The sequence below is a fragment of the Sylvia atricapilla genome, chromosome 1 (assembly GCF_009819655.1).
Source record: "Sylvia atricapilla isolate bSylAtr1 chromosome 1, bSylAtr1.pri, whole genome shotgun sequence".
NCBI classification, from domain to species: domain Eukaryota; kingdom Metazoa; phylum Chordata; class Aves; order Passeriformes; family Sylviidae; genus Sylvia; species Sylvia atricapilla.
Window position 1 is genome coordinate 93623412 of NC_089140.1, and position 20063 is coordinate 93643474.

General features: G+C 42.3%; 1 protein-coding gene across 1 annotated transcript in view; it reads left to right on the top strand.

Annotated features, from left to right (window-relative positions):
• The window catches only part of ZNF516 (zinc finger protein 516), a 99511-nt gene that overhangs the window by 64395 nt on the left and 15053 nt on the right, over window positions 1-20063 (top strand). The window lies entirely within an intron of this gene.

Below are 20063 nucleotides of genomic sequence, written 5' to 3' on the forward strand. Positions count from 1 at the left end.
TTTCAGGGAATCAGCGAGAAATTTGTAAGAAACAGCTGGAAATAACAGTGGAGAAGGCAGTGCCATCTCTGTTCTCTTCCTACCACACAGTCCATAGGCGTACTGTAGTTCCCTGTTCATTTACATCAGTGACTAAAGGACCTATTTAAATGAATGAAGTTAATGAATTAATAAATGCAGAACGGGGGAGAAACCTGCATTACAAAAGGTACTTTGTTCTCAGATGCTGAGAGTAAGAGTTGGGTTTGATATTTCACAACACAGCGCTGACTGCTGTTTGCTGTATTTCCCAATACACCCCTGGTAACATGAGATTGTACCACAGAGTCTTCCTATTAAATGGTTATTCTGATGTGTTGTGCTGCTGGCAGCTTGTTGCTCGCATATGAATTATTAGGTGTTTGAATTAGCAAAATGTGGATTAGCAGAGTTTTTGCTTTGCTTGTGGTACGGCAGACACTTTAAGCCATTTGGTCGTCAGATACAGTCGTTCTGTGTTCGAGCTTCTCAAAATAATGCCTGCTAGTGCCCCTGTAATTAAACATCTGTCAGGGTTTTAGAAATGCCCTATGAGTTTTCTTTTTTGGGGGGAGGGAGAGACAAACCCCTGCTTTTAGGGGGAAGAATGCTGTGTGTAACAGCAAAATATATTTTGTTTTAGAACAAGGGCGAACTTAGGAGATCAGCAGCTTTCTTCTCCATTTTGGCTGATGTAAATAAGCAGTAAATTTATTGAGACATCCGGCACAAAACTGGTGTGAGAACAGAACTTTGGGCCTCGTGTGGCAGCTTGAGCAGATGGGTGCTTCTTACTATTTCTTAAAAACTGAAATGACAGGGAGATTAGGGTTTAAAAATCACAGCTTCTGTCGCATGCATTAATTAAAGGGTTTTAGTATAATAATTCTATCTTATTGTTCTAGAGCATACGCTCAGCTACTTTCAATTTTTAAAAGTACTCGGCCTTTCTCTGGGAGCCATGGCTGTTTGTTCAGTTAAATTCCTTCTGATTAAAGCTCCCTGAATAGTCATTGCCTTCATATACCAAGACCAGCCCTGTTTTCTCTATGCTATGCTGATAATGGGGTCACTGGGAGATTTCTGAATTACAAGTTCTAACTGAAGTTACGGCGCTTCAGGGATGCTTCACTGCTCAGCACAGTCTGATGTGCCTCAGAGTCCAGTTGGAGCACTTGGGGCAGTGGCTCATACCGTTCTATTCCTGACGTTTTTGGCTCACAGGGGAAGCACTGAAGAAATTTTGGTTATTTCTTGTCAGGTCCAAAACATTATCATACCTTTTAATATGGAAAGAAGTTTGAACCCATTGACTGCAATGATCCAGCAATATTAGCGTTTTTATTTTTTTCTTATGCTTGCAGTAGCCTCTCCTTTACTACTTCCTCCCTGCAAAATACAAACCTGCAGATTTTTCAAATCTGAAAATGGCATGTATCAGGAGTACCGATGTCGCAGTGATGTAGGTAGTTCTCTTCTGGAGTCCCAAACCAATGAGTTGTGACAAGGTTGCTTAAAGTAACTGCCATTCAGGTTTTATTTAAAAATGTCAGTCCTATGAATACTGTGGATTTGTTACTGGTTTTGCTTCTTCCAGCAAAGCTTGACATTCCCTGGAAGAGCAGATGTTCGTGGAATGAGCACCTTCTGGGGAATTAACTAATTAAGAAGGTCGAGCTTCTGCGTTCTTCTGAACAGTGTATCCTGAGGCTGCAGTGAAGTGTCAGGGCTCTGTCTTGGCAGTGCTTGATGGAACACGTAGGTTGAGAATGGGTGAAGACCTGTAACTGTCTGCCAGGCTGCTCATCTGCTATTGGAGTTCAGCAAGGGAAAAGGAAAGAGCTGCCAGTCCAGCAGCTTTCCTGTTTTCCTTTTAAACTGATCATCAGATGTGTTGGAGGCAGCATCCATTTCCAGCAGTTTGCTGGAGAGCCTGTCTTCATACCAGTTCAGTGAGTGAGTAGGCAGACTTGATTTATGCTGTCTCTGGCCAGCATCACCTGATAGACACAGGCTTTGCATCTGGGATATGAAGTTACTGTCATCAGCTCTGAGATGAACTTAGTGATGAATAGTAAAATGATGGGGTTTTTTTCTCTTTCTCGGTGTCTTTTTGTTTCGCTTTGTTTTGTTTTATTTGTGGGTTTGTTTTTAGGGTTGTTTTTGAGGGCTTTTTGTTTGGTTTGGGTTGTTTTGTAGTTTTTAATTTATTGGCCAAGTTGCAAATGCCCCTCCCAGCAGTTGGGAGCAGAACCTCGAAGGAGCAGAGTTGTTGTTCTTTGCCTCATTAAGTGCTACAGCTGCCTGTAATGAGCTATTAAGCTGTTAGAGCAAGCTGATCTATCTTTAGACTGTACTGACCCATTGTCACCCCGAGTCTTCATGTCTTACAGGACAGGCCACATCAAGTGGGGGATTTCTTAGATCCTCTTAGATGCAGGAAGGAGCTTGGTTAGAAGAGGTAGGATGGCACTCACCTGCAACAGGACAGCCATGGTAAAAAAGGGGCTGTAGCTTCTATGTTTCCAGCTTTGGGGGAATGGAAAACCTCCTCGGAGGGAGTTTCAAAGAAAAGGTGAGACTTGTTCGGTGGTGATTCTCCATTTTGAGGCTGCAGCCATCTCTTGAAGAGAGAGTCTGTGGAACAGAGAAGACTAAATTAGCAATGATTTGAGTTTGATAAGACTGGTGGAGGGAGAGAGTAACCCCTCACTACCCTTCCTCGTGCCTTTCTACTTGGACTACAGAACCTTTCAGCCCAGAATTTGGAGAGAACTTTAACTGAGCTCATTTGGGTACATTAAATTTCTCATACTTTATTTTAAAGTGAAAGCTAGAAAATTTTTTCAAAAGCTACCTACAATGAGTCTGAGATCTGAATATGCTTATTTTGAAAGTATTGTTTGTAGCAGTGTGACACTATAATACTACAACCACTGCTTTCTGCAGAAAATAATTAATTTCTTGTGATTCAGTAATGTTAGACAAAGTATTGCTTTGTTTTTCTGGGTTTTTTTTTTTCAGCCTAGTAACAAGATGACTCAGATAGTAACCTGGATAATTAGGTTACATAGAAACAATTTCTGTTAAAATATAGGTTTATGTTCTTAACATTACAGCTTAAATTTACTATCAGTAGCGGTAGATCAATTTTGAACCAAAATAGGATATGCATAAAAAATTCAGCTCCATTTTAAGGGCACTTCTCATTGTAAATACAGGAGAATGACACTGCAATAACATTTTTTAGGTAAACCAAATGAAGAGATTTTTAGAAGAGCTGCTGCTGTGGCACTTACACTCTTGATTTGTTTGAAAATGAGGATTGTACTTCTACCACAATATTGAAAGTACTCCATAGTCTTAAAAGTTTTATGTTTTGTCAGTTGAGAGGATTTCCAGGGTAAAACTACTTTGAAGTCCAACACTAAGCAGCAAGAAAACATTTATTAGCACAGTGTAAGTGCCAGTAATACTCAGCTGTATGAAATTCACTGTAGTTTAATTGAAGTCTGAATTTTATGTTTAGTTTAAGGGAGCTTGAAGTTTTTGGGCAAGAGTTTTCTGCCTAAAGGAAGTTTTTCGACTTTGTCTGAGTGCAAATACAATGCATTGAAAATATAAAGAAAACTGAGAACCAGAGAGTGGGGTTCAGAGATGTTGGGACAAGGAAAAAGGCAAGGAGAATGTAAAGGACTGTTTGTTTATTGTAAATTGACCTTTTTTTCATAATGACTGGGACTGTTCTTGCTTTACATAATTACTGTGTACTTCACTGCAAGTAGTTAACTAGAGTCAAAAGAAGGAATAACCAAAAGAAGGAATAAGAGCTTACAAGCTCTGATGTAAATGCTCAATTGTAGTAAATTATGAGGACTAGATGTGGTGAGGAGTTACGGTCAACAAGGCTGTTTTCAGTGTGTTACATCTTCAAAACTGGAGGTGTACCAGCTTACTAAGTTCTCTGTCCTAGCCAGGGCAGGTGATGAAGTATCCAAAATGGAAATTAACACCGAGTTCTGTGTGCAGAACTGAGTCGAGTTGAGGACAAATCTTCTTAGTCAGTTGAAGCTAAGAGACATTCTTGCTTCTGAGCAACAGTGCTCCTCCCCCAGAGGATAGAGAACTTTAATCTCAGAGGGACTGAACAACTTTCTCATGGTTGTTTATGGGACTAAAGTATGTAGTAAACCCAAAAACTGTATCTTGGAATGTCTTTCGTTGACTTTAACTACAAAACCATCCCACCCTCTGAGATAGGGTTTTTTATTTTTTTTTTTCCTTGTGAAGCAGAGAATGGAACAAGACAAAAGGACAGAGAAAGAGTACTAATGACTAAGCAAGAAGCATGTGCTCAGAAGATACTGGAAGGGTGTAGGGAAAAGAGGTCCAGAAGACATCTTTATAGTTGTGATAGAGGTAAAAGGCATTACAGCTATGTAATGATCTTTTCCAGAGGCTAAAAAATACAGAAGGACAGCCATGAAGATTCAGACAGGAAGGGCAAAGGAGAAAACTCTTGGGGTAAAGTCCTTTAGTGGAGGAGATAGAAAGGTTGACTCAGCTTCATAGTTGACAGAAAGTGCTTGCTGCTGAACTCTGCATGCTGCTGAAAAGGGCAGCTTTCACACCTGTGACTCTGAATACAGACCTGGCTTATCTGGAAACTGTGCCAAGGATTCCCTTCTCATGGGAAGCCTTCTTGCACAGCCCAAAAAAGATGAAAAGAGGTACCTCATAGTGCAGAATTTCTTAATTATAGACAAAAGAAAACTTTAAAGGCTCTTTAAGAAGCAAAAACAGAAGACAAGGGGAAGGAGGAATTGTCAGCAGTCAGCTTGGGAAAGCCAGTATTTCATCAACAAATACACAAAATTATGACAGCCTTGGAAAGTCCCTGGTAAACTCAGTGCTCATTTATGCTCTTATATTTTTCAGGGAACTTTCATTCTGAAATAATGAAGGAATTATGTGAATGAACCCTAAATCTTTAAACCAAGAGAGTTTTGGGTTTTTTTGTGAGAATTTACTTTGGAAGTACTTCTTTTTGTAAAACTGTTAAAACATTCTTAAACTGCATGTTCTGACTTGGCTACTGTTGCTTTCCATTCCAGATAGTCAGATAGAAAAGTGAGGCATCAGGGGAGAATTACTGTTTTTCCTCTAATTTCTTCATAAGCTAGAAGTGAAAACAAATGCCAGAGAACCAAGTGCACTTGGGTGCCCTTGGCAGAGTTTTTTCCACGTAATGTAGAACGTGATGAAATGTGCTTGTCTCTTGGAAGCTATGCTTTGTGAGTGAAAGCACATGAAGTATATTTTAATGCCGTAAAATAGGAATACCCAAAATCTTTCACTGCTTCAAAAAGCCTAGGCCTTCATTTCAGGACTCCTTCCTCTAAATAACTATTTTTTTTTCCCCCTGAGAATAGAGTTGGCTCTATCTGTCCTTCTCCTGGTCTTTGTCTTAAGTTGAATTCAGAACACAAGATTGTACTTTTTTTTCTTCTGCACTACGTTTGGCAAAATCTGAAGTTTTTGTTCACGTGCACTCTCCAAACATTTTGAATTTAATAATGTGTTGTTGCAACATCTTAATTTGCCCTCCTGTAACCACAAACCAGTAGTCTGAAGTAGTTTAAGACTGACCTGGTTGCAAATGTCAGCTGCCATCTCCACAGATACCATTTTCTTGTGCAAGTTACTGCTTATTAGTTTACTTCCCCGTTAGCTCTGAGTGAAGCTTCTCCCACTAGCAGGGCACTTTCTTAATTGGCAAGAATGTTCTCTCAATTAGCACTTGGCAGGCAGAAGTTTTTGCATTTGTGAGGTCTTTGTATTCTCTTCTCCCGTGTTTCTGTATTTTCCCGAGTGGCTGCGCTAGGAAAGTTCGAGCCATTCTTTCCTGTGGAGAGGAGCGTGTGGGCTGACTGATTACCATGCATCAAGAAGGACACTCTGTAAAGAAAGATAGAGGTTGGCATTACCTCATCTTACTGCTGACCACCCAAACTTTGGCCTGTTTTGACAGGGATTTTTCTACATAGTAGGGGCAGTGAACAAAGGTCAAAATGTCTCTGCTAGTGGTTGTGTCTCCCTTAAAATGGATGCCTTTCTGCCATTTGCAAACATGGTGCTTCCTTGTAAAGTATTCTATATTAACCAGCTAGGAACTATTTAAATAAAGAGAATTTTGGTTTTAAAAAAAAAAAAAAAAAAAGAAAAATTACATAATACATTTCATTATATAGGAAACCCTTGGTCTTCCTGTAATTACACCCCAAGTTACTGGACTCAACAGAGCTATATTTTCTTGATGGTGGCAAACGCTTTGACCTAGGGTGAGTTGGGTGTCATCATCGACTACATCAGCCCACGTCAGTCCTGCAGGGAGCGTTTGCTGCTTGATGGAGCCTCTCTGCCCCACAGCTCTGAAAGGAGCCCTGCACTTGGTCACCAAAGGACTTGCGTCCCCCCCACACAGAGGCGGAATGACATGCATGAATTTGGTTGTGGATGGCAGGGGATTTTTGGAGGGGATTTTTTTCCCTCCTGTTCTTGTTTGCTTTTTTTATTTGTGCGGGGCGTTGCTGTGCCGTGACTGGGGCTTGGAGCAGGAGGCTGGGGCAGGATGCGGACCAGGTCCCAGCTGGAGACGGGAGGCGGCGGCGCTGCGCTGGGAAGCGGCTGAGCCTCATCCGCTGGGCGGCGGCGCCACCTGGCGGCCACGGCCGGCACCGGCACCTCCCCGCCCTGCTCCTCCTCCTCCTCCTCCTCCTCCTCCTCCTCCTCCTCCTCTTCTTCTTCTTACCCGGCCTGCTCGCCGGCTCAGCAACCTGCAGCTGCCTGCTTGCTGCCGAGCCAGGGACTGACATGGGCATGCAGGAAAATTGACTGCAGTGAGAATACCAGAGCTATCTTGCAAGGCGATGTCCTGTACAATTGGATGTCCCTGGGCAGTTTGGGAGCTGCGGTGGGGGTGTTGGTGGCAGGAGAAGGCTGGATGTGCTGCACGTGGCAGTAGGTCCCGAGGCTGGGATTTCGGCTGAGTGTGTTACCTGTGTGCAGGGGAAGGTGTGAGCTCAGCAGAGCCGAGAGCGCACGGCTGAACTCCTTTAGCAAACTCCCCGGGGATGGGGAGCTCCCTTTGCTGTGCAACCTCCCTCACAACGGCCTGAAGTCCTTTTGGAGGCCGTGTGTTTCTTTTGATTAAGGAACTAAAGCTGAAATCGACTGGATGTGGTCGATATCTGTTCTTAAAGACTGGTTATCACCTGGACCTTGTGTGTAGTCAGGTGTGTGGGTGGATTAAGTTGCAGAATAAATGCCTCTTAGTGGATAGATTGAAAATTACTCTGACTTCGAGAAGGATTTTTGAAACATTTTTATTTTTGTGATATTTTTTGCCTAATCTCTACCCTTGCCAGAGCAGTTGTGGTACTAAGTACTTCTTTATGTGGTGGTACTGGGAAGATATACACACACACTCTTAGTAAATATCTGGGCAAATATCCGTATCTGTTTTTCTGTATGATTTTCTACTATTTAAGAATCTGAATTAACCAGGTTAATTTCTTGAGCCCATTCTTCTGTAGACAAGTTTTATTTCTGTCTGGAAGCAGTCTTATGGGGCCACCTGTGGTTGGGATGGGTGGTGCCCTGCCATTTGGTACAGATGAATGATAAGAAAGTGATGTCAGAGATCTGAGGAACTCTTTCTTTATTATTAAATTTTTTTTTTTTTTTTTTTTTTTCCCCCCCCCCCGCACGTGGAGTGCTGTGTGCATAAAAATAGACCCTGCAATTGATGCACGTCTGGGGCGGTGGAGTGAGGGTGGTTTGGTTACCTTAGTTCCCCTCATCCCTCCCCAGTAGTTGTTCTCACCTATTGTGTGCTGCTGGGAAAGCAGATGGCCTTCCTGAGCTTCCAAAAAATCAGGTCCCTGTAAGTCTTTAACACTGGGGAATAATTAACACTTAAACTCCTCAAGAGGAAAGCTGTCAGTACTGCTTCCTACAAAAATACAGCAAGCCACAGCCCTTGCCCAAGAGCTGGGGCAGCATGTTCCTTGTTCCCAGAGAGATGCTCTTCGGTCCTGCCAGGCCTGCATGTCTGAGCCGAAAGCTTTGCACTGAAATGTCAGACATCTTTCTGTTTAAGGACTCCTCATAAATAACCAATCATCGACGTTCTAAAATCCTCTCTGTTAATCCCATGGCAGGCCCAGGGATCTTTCTTGGGGCTTGCTCTCCACAGGGAGATGAGAGATGCCAGCGAGGTTATCAGAGACTCTCGCCCAGAATGGTGTTTTCAAAATGCTGCAGGGACACGTGTAGAAGTTCTTTTTTTATCAAACCAAGTTTTTAAGTTGCCCTTAAATACACTTACCCGCTCACTTGTAAGGAATGCAATAAAATGAGTAGTGAGGGAAGGACTTAATTCTGAAGTACTTTCCTGCCCTTCTGGATGTGTGTATTTGGTTGTTTGGTTTTCTGTTTTTAATCCTTTTGAAAAGGAGAAATTCCAAATTAAGCCAGCCTGTGGCAGTGTTTTTCAGCATTTCTTTTGCTTCTGCTGCTTTTAAAGCTTAAGCTTTGGTGCTAATTGGAAAGTGGAGAAGCTTCCTATGTGCTACATGCTGTAGTTAGTTTCGGATTTAATAATGTTTTAGCGTTTTCACACAGCTGTTATTAAAATGAGGTGGTGATATAAATAATCATGGCTCACAGGTGCAGAATTACCGTTTCATTGTCTCTGAGGGTTATTTTAAGTGATGTGTTCCTATTGGCATTTTTCAAATGGATTTGATTTCTCTTTCTCATCCTCCTTTAGCATAACAAAGTTCCTATTATTTGAAAGATTTGTTAAAACATATTTACAGCTGGTTTTCCTTTTTTTTTCAAGAAGTCTTTATGTTTCCTGACCTTTCTGTATTGCATCATGCACCCTGGGATGATTCTCATCTGACTTCTTTCCCAAACAGAAGACTTCCTCTGTCTCTTCCACCAGAGTTTAGTAGATGTTGATATTTATTTATTTTTTCTTTTAAATGACATCCTAGAGTTATTTTTTTTCCTTTAATGATTTTTCAGACTAGTAAGACTTTAAAAGGAAGAATGTAAGTGACTCCAGAACTCTGGTGTTCTCGTGAGCTCTCAAATTTGCCTTTCTGCATGAAAGGAATGGTGTCAGGAAAAATGCTAAAGCTCCAAATCGCTCCAAACCGTTTACTTTTCTGGAAGTGCTTTCCATTGTTACTGTTACTTCAAGGGAGGGTAGTGGAAGGAAGGGGAACAGGAAAGGGAAGGTGCTTTCCTAGCAGTTAACCAACCTGCAAGTACCCCTGTCCTGTGCAGTCAATAGGGGCAAACACTACCACTGCCGAGCCAGAGGCAGCTACAGGGAAGCTCTAGCCTCTGCTCTTGAGGCCTTTGGCTCTGGGCTGCAGGTCGTGCCACGTGGACCGTGCCTTTGGTGCAATTCAGCTGCAGTGGGTACTGAATCAGTGGCTTTGGCTGAGTGGCCTTGTGCCTACAGTCACATTGAGAGCCCTGTCTCTCTTTGGTCCATCCAGAGCAGAGCTTTTCAAATCAACTGTTGATCTTCCAGTAGTATAGGTCCTTCTACCTTGAGGAACCTCTGCAGGGCTTGGTTGCTCATCTCTCCTGCCGTGTGCTTGCAGCACCACATAATGGTGCTTATTATGATCCAGCAATGTCACACCTCACCAAGGCCATCCAGTTTCCAGTGGTGGTCAAAGAATTATAGTTCTGTTCAGCAGCCTATGTCTTGGGTTTGATAGTGTGTACTTTTTTCCCTATTCCAACCCTGTTTTCTTCCATTCTCCTTTCAAAGTCCACTCTCCTCTGAAAGCCAGAAAAACAATAAGCCCAAGAAAGCATATTTTCTGTCCAAGCACTGTGTAACTACTGAATCTTTAAATCTGTTTAATACTTACAATCTAAGTTCCCCTTTTTGTCATGTGCTCCTGTATTTTATGTGATGGACTTGCACAGTAGAGATTCTTGACTGCCTTAAGTCTGTTAGCAGAGTCACCAGCTATGGTAGCATGGCCTTCAGCAGGAGAAACAAGGTAAATTAGGTCATGCAGAGCTCCTTATTTCTGTGATTGCAGCCTCTGTTACCACGCTGGGCCTGCCGGCTGTAGCTGAGGTATTTCTGCAGAATGCTGGCTGACAGCACAGCTGTACCCTCTGTTTTTAGATTGAGTAGCTGTAGTAAAGGGCTTTATGATGTATGGCAGTACGCTACCCGTGCTTAACAAGCGATGGGAGAAATGAAATATTGCATGAGGAATGTTAAGCTGTATGGGATGGCTGCCAGTCCACAGTCCTGGCCTGGAAAGCCTTCCTCCTTAATGCATTTGAAGGAAGATGAACAGGTGGTGGTGAAGAAGGTGCTGTGGAGCAGACACTGCGGCAGATCTGACTGTTGGAATGAAAGGGAGAATCTCCAGGAAGATTTACAACTCTTTGGGTCTGTGTTTGGAGGGGTTGTAGAGGCAAGCTGCCACTTGCTTAAAAAAATCTGAGTCATAATTTTCCATCTCCACTGCAAATAGTTTTGATGCATCAAAGCCAGTTGTACTTCATTCCTGTGCCTTAAACTAAAAGAAAAGAATCAATACCCAAAAATTCCACAGCAACCCTTGCCCAAATCCAACCCTCTCAAATTTTATTATGTATCCTGCTGTGTTAATGGTCTTACAGCCTTTCTTTTTCCCCCATCTACCTGCACCAAACTTTACAGGCAGGGCCACACACTGAGAAATGTGCAGCAGCTACAGAGCATGCTGGAGGTACTCTGCCTAGGTTTTGGACCAGTTCTGCTGTATTGCTGTTAGCTGTGAAATTACGACAAAGCTGTGTTAAGAGTCAAATTGCTATCATCTGGCCTAATCACTTCCTAATTTTGCAGAGCATTCCAGGGGTTTTATATCTCTTAATTTTCTTTAAGAATATTAGGAGCAGCAAAGTTAAAGGCAATGCCAAATTGTACAATTTCATTTTGGCAAGCAGTCCCTTCAAATGGTTTTGTATTAGTTTTGTATGTGCATTCCTCTGGCCCTTAATTTTACCCACAATTTTTAGGTAAGTAATTACCATTCCTTCACCTTTTTCCAGGATCCAAACTGTAGCTAAGAGAACTCTCAGTGAGACAGGAAGACATCAGGATGCTCTTGATGCTCAGAGGGCAAAGAGGGACTGTGGGCCATGACCAGGAAGTCTGGTCCCAAGTCCCAGAAGGGGCTGTGCTGGGAATGTGAGCAGGATGTGGCATCGGGATGGGGGATCAGGTGCATTAGTTGCAGTCTTGCTCTGTAGAACTGGTCAGACCAGTGTCACCTGCCCTCAGCTCTAGATAAAAGATAAACTTCATTCTCAAATAGCGAAAGCCCCAGTGAAGTCTTCACTACCCTGGGGTTGATATAATATGGATGAAAGGTGCATAAGGCATTTAGAAAGGCTGTGATAACAGGACACTACAGCTTCATCTGCAGGTAAGTACACATTGTTTCATGGGATTTTTTGCCTGCTGCTGGGCAGAGAATTTGCTCAGAGACCTCTCTGAGCAATCCGCAGGTGAAAGGACTGGTAAGTCACATCTAGCTCTGCCCAGAATTCCTGTGACTTAGCCAAAAAAATGCTGCTGAGGGGGTACGGAGAAATGTGATGAACACTGAAAATGTCGTGTCTGTGGCACACTGCCAGCAGCAGCCATTTTACCCACATTTGAACTTTCACTTCTTTACATGCCCTGCTGTGGATGCTTTCCTGCTGTAAGCCCCATGTCTGTGTTGCCTCTGGAAGGGCTGATACCTGGGAGACAGATCCCAAAGCATCTGCCCTAGAAGAGGGTTTGTGTTCGGGGTTCCCTACAAAGCTTTTTGCACCTGATGTGCACTGGTGTGAAGCTGAAGGTGATGAAAAGATACTGTGCAAGAGGATATGGGAATAATTTGCATATGGAGCTGGAGTTGACTTTTGGGACGCTTACAATAGCATCAGTACCCTAGATAACAACAAAGCCAAATATTCATAAACAAAACATTGTAGGCAAAGTAGCTGGAGAGAAAAAGTTCATTGTGAACTTTCAGGCTTATTTTTCCAGTTCCTAACAATGTGCACTTCACTCTGAGAGATTTTGGACCCAATACCCTTTACAGCCTAGTTTCTTAGTTACATTGTTGGTTCCTATTCTCTTAATTATGCTTGAAATTGCAATAACCTTGCTGGCATTTACATCTGTAGCTGTGTGGATGGTTTCAGACTTCCCTTTTCTTTTGGAGAAAAAAGTGATCTTGAAGTGTGACATAACTCTAAAGCATTTCTGCTGTGCAGAGGAATTTGTAATTTTACTGAGCTAGGGAATACTTTGTAGAGAGGGGTCTTTTGTGTGCTATACTGTTAGTGTTCTCAGACTCAGATTTCATTCATCTTAAAAGGTTAAGTTTCAAATGTAATCATCTAAAATTTTTGTGCTCTTTTCCACTCACTTTGGTAACATTTCAGATTCTTCCTGAAATACAAAACAAATGCAGTATCTCTGATAAGAATAACAACACTAATAATCTAAAGTAATTCAGAAATATCAACATGTGCAGTCCAGAACTGAAAAACTTCATTAAGTCTATGGTCACCTATTCATGTTTTTTGCTGTCTGGATTGTAAGAGCTCTGTGGGTTTTGTTTTCATAAGCAGCAGGTGTCCTACTGGACAATGCTGGAGAGATTATTCAAATGGTGACCGGGAAGCTTTGGAAGTGGTGGGTTTGGCTGGCCTGTCCCACTTTTGTCCCCTGCTGTGTCCCCCAGTTTTGCAGGGGAAAGGAGATGAATGGAATGGAGCCCTTCAGCTGTTTGCACTCTCTGGGCTTGGAAGGATGATGCATTTGACAGTGAGGGTAAAAAGTGACTTGCAGGTAAAGTGAGAAATTGTGGAGGGTAAAGTTAGTGAAATGAAGGAAATAGGACTTTGGAATAAATCAGTGTATTGTTGTTCTAAGAATAAAGGGAAACCTGAAAAAAGACCAAAACAAAAAACCCAGGAGGAAAATTAGGTGAAAAATAGCATGGTCATTAAAAAAATTGAATTGAAGACACCGATCATTAGTCATGTAATCATTGTGGCAGCAGCAGTAGTACTGTTTGTGAAGTAAATGGTGTAAAAAATGTTAAATTTTGTTACTCTAGGGTGCCTGTTATGCTTTAGGAATATTATTCTCCAATTTGGAACTCCCACTAACATCATGCTGTTGCTGGTCACTTCCTCCTCCTCCTCCTATTGGAAGCATAAAAAGCAAAAATCACAGATTGAGACAAGCAATTTACTGGAAACAGAAACGAGATAAAAAACCAAACAGAAGCAGTATTAATAATAAGAGGTATAAGAGAAAGAAACTATCTACACTGAAAAAAAACCCCAACCCAGCAACAAACAAATGCAGCACTTGTCTGGTCTCCAGGTTTCTCCCTTCTTCTAAGCAGTGGGAGAGTGTCCTTTCCCCCTCCACCCAGCAATGACCTGGGGAGATATCCAATAACATTAGGGTCCTGGCCGTGCTCCCTTCCACTTCTTGAAAAAAATTAACCTTGTCCTCGCCAAAACCAGGACAGTGCCTAAAAAAAAAAAAAAAGTTAAATTTTTTTTTATTAGATAATTGTTTTTCCACTCTGGGCCCACTCTTCCCTGCCCCCTCCCAAGAAAACCCGAACAAAGCAGCAGTTCTTATCTCTCTACTTGTGATATCATAGGTTTTCATAGTCATCATCCTTCCCCAATAAACGCTTGGTAGTAGGTAAAGAGTTCCCATCAGGATGCTATGCGTGAAATTATTGGCTATGAATTTAAAAAGTCAGTGGGAAATCATTTTAGGAACTATTAAAATTTAGATGTAGAAAAGGTGAATGAGGAGACAATGAGTGCAAACTGTACCAAAGGGCTGCTACTTCTGGTTGGTAAACCCATGGCCTGGGCTTATTTGCTAAGGGTGTATAGTGTTGCTAGAAATGTACAGCTGCTTGCATGGAAGTGTAAAACTAACTCCCCAACAACTAGCCACAACAAAAATAAGAGAAAAAAATACTAATAAGTTATAAAAAAGCAGTACAATACAAACCAGAAGCATCTTGCTCATGAGCAGATGAAGGCAGGACTTCTCAGGGCACCTGGGACTTGCTTTCCATGTGCTCCTGAGTTGTGGTGTGGGACAGCATTACTCTCCTTTTCTCCTTGTGTAGCTGGAGGGAAACCTCTGTGGGACAGGGTGTGCTGTCTGACTGACAAACCATCTGTGTCAGCCAGCATCAAGAGCTGTGCCGGGTTTCTGCCGTGTTGAAAACCTTAAACCTCAGCCAAAACCACTCACCATCAAGTGTAAAATTAGCTGGAGAGAAAGCAGGAATATTAGTTGGTTGTGTGCTTTCTACCCTCGGTATCACCTTCTTGCCTCCTAACCTACCCCATCCTGTGGTGCTGAGTGCTCCAGTCTAGTCCTTGATCATCTCTTTCTCTGAATTACTGGGGAGCTCATGTTGGAGCCCCTCAAAACATCTAACAGTGTGTAAACCAAGAGCAGCTTTGCAGATGAGAAGCTGTATCTCCTATCAAAACAACATAACTTTTTCTTTCCAGTATCTTATTGTGGCACATGGCCTTGTGCTGTAAGAAAACCTAAGAAGGTTTGAAGGAGTTGTCTCTTACCTCCTGCCCACGTTGCCACCACGTGGGATCATCTGGGTGGCAAAACTGGATCAGAAAGCAGGGGAAGTGGTGGACAATGTGTGAAGTATAAAAACTTGACCCACAGACATCTAGCACGGGGGGCATGGCTTGGCTAAGACAAATCCTCCTCGGAAAAACAGATTCCAGGTCTCTTTGAGCAGCCTGAGCTACATTCAGGGGATAAACCTGCAGCGAAGGAGTGTCATTGGCTCACTGTTGAATGCTGCAGGAGTCCTTTCTTCAGTGTGTCTGGAATTAATATGAAAGGAAGACAAGTTTTCTGGCATATGTCTGTGAAACAGTCACAGTGTGTGGATACTGGCTAATGTAGGGTTTTGCTTTGCTGTGCTGATAGAGCAAAGGGGAGGAATAACTCATGCTTTCTGCCTTCCCATGAAAAAGATGGATTTTTTTTATGCATTGATAGTCCATGTTTTTGTCCATACAGGTTTTGCAGTCTAAATGGTGTTTCACCTCTCCCCTTGACATTTGTTCCTCAAGCTGGAAATATGTATTATCTTTTTTTTTTCTTTCTGTTAATCACGAGTTTTTCTGCATGCAAGTGTATCTGATTGTTGTTGATAGACTCCAGTGCTCAGGATGACATAATTCTTCTGGAGCTTGAACTCCTGGGGAGGCTGCAGACGCTGGCCTGTCACCTTTCTGTCTTCCCTCAGCCATGGGAGGAAACTCTTTGTCTTTATTTTCTGTTGGGTTACTTTTCTGTGGCAGTTCTCTGAACAGCTCCTGGCTTACCTGTATTTGCAGATCTGCACAAATATTCTAAGGGCATGGACTGTTTTTGCTGAACCTTCCTCTCACAGAATAAAAGACCTGATTTTCTGCTGCAAAACTGCTTTTTGCCTTTTTTCCCCTGCTGGCTCCCATTGTATTATGCTTACTGTGGGCTTTTGCATAGTGCCCATTATTATGGTGCATATATATTTATATAGATGTGTTTTTTAATGTATATTTTTCATGTATTTTGTATATTCAAAACCCAGTGTGACAAGCATGGCCATTGTGTCTTCTTCAGAGTTTTGTTTTTGTTTTTATAATGTGTGCTTTTATTTCTGAAAGCTAAGCTGAAGAACTTAATCTAGTACACTTATATTTAACTTGCTATCTATTGAACCATCAGTTATTTTCAACATTGCTTCTTCCCAGATTTTGCCTTCCCACTGCATGGATTTTTTTGGATCATTTCCCTTCACTTGTCTTAGCCTGCTTTTCTTCCCCAGAATGAATCTCATTTGATTATTTTTCAGGCTGCATTTCTATTCTCTCTGAATCCCTGTGCATTATTTCCTTGTCCCCGTTATTTTTGCAGCTCCTCCAAATATGATATTTCCTGGAGATTTAAGTTAGCATTCTGTCTAGAATCTCTTCTGGAACATTAAAGAAAATACCAAGTGAAATAGGACCTAATACAGGTCTTTGCAATATTGCACCTTCTTCCCTTGTTATCCTTCGCTTTTATCATGATTTATTTGCAGTCTGTTTTCAAATCAAGCCACAGTATTCATCTCAAAGTGCAAATCACTATCAAATGTTTACTGAAAATCAAACACACCACATCTGCTCCTTTTCCTTAGACTCCTAGTGCTGTAACACTAGCCAGAAAAGGGGCCAATTTCTAGCCGGTTCTGCTCTTCTGAATAGAAATCACGATTTCATTGTCCTCAGCCTTGTAGCCTGGTTTACTTTATGAGAAGCCTCATGAATTAAAACAGCTGTGCAGCCCATTCTGAAATTCGGTTTTGTGGAGAAACAGTGCTGGGAAGGAAACAAGTGGAGTTTATGCATGTGAGGGGGAGAAAGAGAGAAGAGGGATGTGTATGTGGAGAGGAGGAGAGTTGCTTGTATCTGTGTGTGTCAGTAACTGGGTGATGGCATTAGGTGTATTTCTGAGGAACTGCTCAAATCCCTGAATATTCTTGTGTTTCTAGACCATGGTTTTCATATAGTTAAGTGTTTTGCACTCTCCTGCTTTGCTTTCCCTGTGGCCTGTGATGTGGTTCATCCTTGAAGCTGCAGCCAAGCTGAAGTCCTGAGATGGTGTCAGCAGCCACCTCCTAGCTAGGCACCGTGGCAAATTCCTCTGCTTTAGCTGTTGCCCAGGTATCTGTGGTACAGGAAAACTGTGACATTTCAGGGTTGTAGTAAAAGGACCTTTCTCTAAAGTACAACAGATAAAAACAGCTGTTTGGGGTAAGAAACAGAGGAATTGAGACAAAATATAAGGAGATGATAGAGACTGTAGGATAAAAGTGAGAGCATGCTTTACCAAAAACTCTTTCAATGAGGGGTATGAATTATAGTCCCTGGAGATCAAGCAGAAGGCATCTCGTTCATGGCTTTTTGCTTTGACCTGGCCATAATAAAATTTCGAAAGTTTCTGGTGACAGTAATGCCTGCACTGGACTAGTTAGAACAGTATTTTATACCAGTGATTTAAAAGGATTATTAGTACCCCTTTTCAGCTGGGGCAAGTAGCTGGGAGCAGGCAGAAATAAATTTAATCTGTTTTTCTAAAAATACTTTACCTATATTTTTGAATATCCTTACCATCTTCTCATGCTCTTGCTTGCCTCCCTTCCTCCACCTGGCTTTTGTTACCTGCTCACTGCCCAGCCTGGACCACGTGCCATGGTGGGAAGAATGGCATGAGGCAGTCTGGGTGTTGAGATCTGTAGTGTTGGGTCCCTGGTGGCGGGCAGGATGGGGCTAGGGAAGAGCATAAGGCTGTACTTTTTACTGATAAAGGAATCTTGAGTCGGCCTGTAGGTGAAAATTTTTTCTGTCCAAATCTTGGGAAGTTGGGGTAGGGATGTGAGGTTTTTGTTTGCTTGGGTTTTTGCTTGTTTGTTCACTTGTTGTTGTCGTTTTGTCTGGTTTGTTGGTTGTTTTTTTGTTTTTTTTTTTTTTTTCTTGTACCCCCTTGAGCAATTAGCACAAATACTGCTATTGAGCCTCCTGATCTAAGCTTTGAAATTATTCCTAGTGTGTTCATTTCTGTTCTTGTGAGGCACCAGAGGAATTGAATCTAGCAAGACACTCTTCATGAGGTGTTAGAAGCTTATAGTTGTGTTTTGTAATAGCCTTACAAATTTTCATTTTCATCATTTTAATGCACTGAGAGCAGTGGGACAGCTACAGGCCTGTACACCTCAGAAATGCCTTCATCATTTTCCTGCTCTGTGTTACATTTTCCACGTGAAAAAATCCTGTTTTTCATAGATGGATGCAGTAGGAAATAGGGCAAAAAGGACTGCAGCCACCTCAAAACTTGCAGTCCCAGGCTTTATGGGGACACATGAGACTGTGGGCTGTCTCTCTGCTCTCTCCTCCCTCTCCCCTCCCCGTGTACAGACCTAAACTGAACAGTCCAGACCTAAAGACCAAGCCCAGATCTGACACGTACCACCTCTCACAGTCTGACCTTGTCCTCCTTGCTGAAACAGCTTGGGCCATAGGTTTTGGCCAAGCAAGAAAGTATGCAGCAATGTGTGTGGTACACAGAGCAGCCTGGGAGTTGCAGGTGTCTGCTGATGCCCCCTTCATCACAGCTGCACAGGTGGACCAAGGGAGCCTCCCAGCTCTGTTGTCCCTGGAATGGGGCTGGCAGTGGCCTCCCACCTCCCTCCTCTGTCCAGTACAGGCAGCAGGTCGGTTCCTCTCTCCACTGAGTACTGCTGCAGCCAAGGGTTTGTTTTAGCTTTGCTTTATTATTTACTACAATGATCAAAGCAGCCACTCCTTGTGATCATAAAGAGAAGCCTTAAAATCTTATTTAAGAGCACAAGTATTTCGGGCTTTGACAGATATGCTTTGAAAACAACACAGATGTGCAGTGTCAGATTTCACTGCTGCGTGCAGTGTCTTTGTTTCAGACTCTAAATTTGGCTAGTAGCGCTGGGCATGTGCTTTCCCAAAACCTTGTCGCCTGCAACACTGGAAAAACAAGTTTCTGGGTTGTGGAGATTTGTTTTTTGCCCCCTGAATATACCCCCTTGGAGAGTAGGAAAGGAAAATGATCCTAGCAGAGTGACCATTTAGCCCTGTGAGGCTGCGAACCTGTGGGTTATTTTTAACCTAATTACCTCGAATTAAACCACAGCTTAAGAATGTTTTTGCTTGATTTGAAGGTGAGGCTAAGTAGACTTCATGTGCAGAGCAGCTCCAGCCAACAGCGTGATTCTTCCATTGCACCATGCAGAATAATGCCCGTGGCAGTGCCCTGCACTAATGAATGGTGCTCGATTTTCTGAAGGGCTGGCCTTTCTGAGGTGATGTGAGAGGATTTGCAGCTCTAGAGCAGTTCACTCCTTTCCCCTTCTCACCCCTCCTGTGGATGCTGTGATCACTTTGGGCTGGTGACGTTTAAGATGGAGCATGGTCTTCTTACACTCGCCTGGCAGTGGCTCATTAACTGCGTGTTAATTGAAACTGAAAGTTTGTCAGATGATTCAATTCAGTTACATGCTAAATGGATTCAGTGCAGTAAGCATTACTGCTGTGATGAAAATCTCTGTGGAATTGATCTGTGAACTGATTTAAAGGGATTCATTGGCTTCATCAGTGGCTCTCAGAGGTCAGCATTGGGAGAACAGGCAGATGTAACCACACTCCCAGCAAAACAAATCCTGCTCTTCTCTTTCACCCTAAACAGTTTTAATTACTGGTCAGTATGTTCCCTTTCCAGGGCATATGTTAGGTGGATAAATTTAATTTGGAGAGCTGAGAAGTGAAAAGATGAGGAAAACTAGAAGTGTGGTTTGAATTCTGTAATCCACATGGCTGAAATATTGAATTCTTATCTTCCTGTGGATTGAGCAGTCACAAGATTTTCCTAAAGTTTGACTCAAACATAAACATATTTTATGAAGAAAAAAAATCAAAGAAACCAAAATAAAAATACTTGCTTTAAACTAAAGGATGGAAAATTCAAACTTTACACTCTCTATAACTCATCTTTTATACTTGGCCACTGCAAAAATCCCCCTTAAGTGGGCAATTTATTCTGTATGCTATACCTGCTTGTATGGTTGGTTTCCGTGTGGAGCCAATTTTTATAGCTGAGTTATAAACCCTTTGAAAATAGGGGCTTGTAATGGAAGCGCTGACAGACCTTTAACTAGGTCAGTTTTATCTGGCTCCATTATCTTTGCTTTTGTAAAAGCATTAAATGGTTGCAGATTTGTTTATTTTTCTCGCAGTCCCAGAATTTTAACATGGGTATGTTATTGTATTGTTTTTTCTTCAAAATGTCATGAACATGCAGTATTAGAGAGTTTATC